Below are 3,137 nucleotides of genomic sequence, written 5' to 3' on the forward strand. Positions count from 1 at the left end.
GTGTGTGGTCTTGTCTGTGTATGCTAACTCCATCGCCCTTTCACGCTCACTGCCGATAAAGTGTGTGTGTGTAGGGGGGGGGGGGCAACGACAAAAAAGAACAAGGTGAGGATGTCGAAGGACCAGGCAGTGTTTTATTCTGTTGTACACTGGGTGGCTACGGGTCGGTCAGAACCCACTCTCGAGGGCACTCACCAACAAACACAACTGTTTTCAAATGTCCTTTCTCAGCTGCAGAACCATTTTCAAACATACAGGCTGAGCACCCCCCTGCCTCCAAGTGGGGGTGGGGGAGCCAGGCCTTGCCCACAGGAGACCCTAAACCCACAAGAGACTGGGATTAGAGCGGTCTCTACTCCGGGAACAGTTGGGGGCCTTGTGACCTTCAGGAAGGTTCTCAGAGCACGCATGAGAACTGGAAGTTGAATGATGCTCTCTTTCCCCTCCCCAAAACGTATGTGCCATAAATTCTAATCCCGTAAGGAAGCCTTCATGGCACAGTGATGACCCCATGGTCACGGCTCACCGTGAAGGTAAGCAGTTGGAGACCACCAGCTGTTCCTCAGGAGAAAGAGGGTTGTTTTTTCCTTCTATAGAGTGACCATCTCTGAAACCCACAGACGTCGTTCTATTGCAGCGGTCCTCAACCTGTGGGTCGAGACCCCTTTGGGGGCCAAGTGACCATTTCACAGGGGTCACCGATTCATTATAGCAAAATGACAGTTTTGAAGTAGCAACGAAGATAAATTTATGGTTGGGGGGTCACCACCAGATGAGGAACTGTATTAAAGGGTGGAGGGAGGCGTTAGGAAGGTGGAGAACCCCTGCTCTATAGGGTCACTATGAGTGGGCATGGATCAACTCCATGGCAGTGAGGTTTTTTGGGTTTTGTTTTTGTTTTCTCAAATAAGGAGGCCTAGTGGCACAGTGGTTCACATGCTTAGCAGTGACCTGAACGGCCAGCAGCCTCTCAGTAAGAGCGGGGTGAAGCGACACCTGCTACAGCATAGATACATCCTTGGAAACCCAGGGGGCAGCCCCTATCCTGAAGGAGCTCCATTGGCTCAGTGGGCCACTTGCCAGTTGGCTAGTTAATGGCCAGGCCAGTGGCTATCGGTGTCCCCAAAGATGTAAAAGTCTCAGAACCCGAAGGGGCAATTCTACTCTGCTCTAGAGGCTCACTGTGAGTTGGAATCCACTTGATTGGGAATAACGCTTTGTTGAGCGGATGACACCATATCCAGGTTAAACCAAACCACTCACTTCCTTGAGGTCCATTCTGACTCCGTAGAACGGCACCTGTGGGTTTCTGAGACTGTCGCTCTTTACAGGAGGAGCTGGTGGCTTTGAGCTGCTGACCTTGCTGGGGGTGCCTTAAGCCCATCATTGCTGAGACTCAGAAAGAGCAGACAGGCACTGCAGGGTAGGCGGGGGCAGACAGAAGCTGCTGATCTCTGTAAAGACTGCCAAGGAAGCAAAGCCAACAGAGTTTACAGGAGGTCAGGCTCCGAGGGAGAGAGACAGGCTTTCTACTCCTGTCAAGAGGTACAGTGTCAGAAACCCACAAGGGCAGTTCTACCCTGTCCTGTAGGGCTGCTGTGGTTCCGAATGGACGTTAAGGGAGGGAGTTTGTAATTGAGGAGCATCTTCCCCAGGAGCTCCAAGAGAGTGTGCCCTTCATCCCTGGAGCCCCGGGTCCTGGGCTCAGACTTCAGACACTGTCTTGAGAGAACTTGAGTCTCTTCCTACGGCACCCACTTGTGGTATTCTGTGACCCCAGCACAAAGAAACATGGCACAGTTACCTGCTTCCAAAGTCAGGTTCACGTCTTAAACATCTGTGGGTGAAAACTCAGTACAAATGAAAGCAAGGGAGGGGGACCAGACAGCTGGAGTCGATGCCACCCGAATCCCCTCCCCTTACCTTCAGACCAGAAACCCTGGAGGCCCTTCTATTAGATCTGGGTCCCTCATGGCCTGGGGCAGGGGGGCTTGTCCCCAGATATAGTGCACAGGCAATCACAGCCCCTCCTGCAAGTTTAAGGTCAGGTCCTCTGATAGGCAGGGGCAGGCAATTGCTGGCCTACCCAGCTTCCTGCACCTCTAAGCTCCAGACCACGGGACAGCTAAACCGCAGTGGGGACCAAGCCACTCTGACCATCACCCAGGTCCCCAACGGAACATGCTGTGTCCCATTACCAGCTTTACTGCAAAGGCGACTACCCTTGTCTGACTCTGGAGTCCCAGGACCATGCAGGGGGGGCAGGCAGGCGAGGCAGCCCTTCTGACACACCAGGTGCAAACTAGGAAGACTTAGCTTCCCCCAGAGCTTGGACCATTTTCGCTCCACATCCTGGGTGGGCTGTGTGAGAGTGCCAGTCCTTCTTAAACCAAGTTCTTTTTCCCTTTACTAAAGGTGTGTGTGTGTGTGTGTGTGTGTGTGTGACAGAGAGAGAGAGAGAGAGACAGAGACAGAGAGTCTGAGGAGGTAAAATTAGACCAAGTCCCCTCCCAGCCCCACCTGGCCCGCTCGCCTGAGTGCGCATCCCTGGGGGCTTTCCCCAGACCCTACCTCCACCAGACAACTGTCCCCGGCCCTCCTTTGTCGCTAGCCAAGTCGGAGGAGGTCACGCAGCAACCTCAGCAAGAGAGGAGCTCAGCGCAGCGGCACTTTCAGTAAGGACCTAGGGCAGCGCTGGAAGCCCAGGGGACACGCAGGGAGCACTGGGCACAAGGTTTTGCCCCCTAAACCGGAGAGGAATGTCACTTGCGGAAGGGGAGGGGAGGACCTGGGCAAAATCGAGATGCTTGAAGAGCCTTCCACCAGGCGCGGGGTCCCCGGGACAGACTGAGGACAGAACTCCAGAAAGGGACAGAGAAGGGAGGGGGTGCAATACAACAGGCTTGGCCATGTCACCGGCTCCCCAGCCAGGGGTGCGCAGACCCCCCAGAGCTGCACTCTCCGCTGTGAGCCGGAGTGCGAGGGAAAGGCGCTCGGCGCAGCAGCGCAGTGAGCACGAACCCTAGCAGCGCCCTAGCCCGGAGGCGCCCTGCGCAGAGTGGGTGGTCCCCGATCCTGGGGCGCCCACTTACCCGGCCGTTGCGGTCGGTCTCCTGTACCTCCTCGACGCGCGGTCC

General features: G+C 55.6%; 1 protein-coding gene across 1 annotated transcript in view; it reads right to left on the minus strand.

Moving 5' to 3' along the window:
- ANKRD33B (ankyrin repeat domain 33B) overlaps positions 1–3,131 on the minus strand; it is a gene marked incomplete at its 3' end in the record, with an annotated part of 70,567 nt that extends 67,436 nt beyond the window's left edge. Inside the window, exon 1 of the mRNA XM_045285281.1 lies at positions 3,093–3,131. The remainder of the gene's footprint in view (positions 1–3,092) is intronic.
- Positions 3,132–3,137: the final 6 nt, after the last annotated feature.

The sequence above is a fragment of the Echinops telfairi genome, unplaced genomic scaffold (genome assembly GCF_000313985.2).
Source record: "Echinops telfairi isolate 266 unplaced genomic scaffold, ASM31398v2 ScPeMD7_7469;HRSCAF=8507_1, whole genome shotgun sequence".
Lineage (NCBI taxonomy): Eukaryota > Metazoa > Chordata > Mammalia > Afrosoricida > Tenrecidae > Echinops > Echinops telfairi.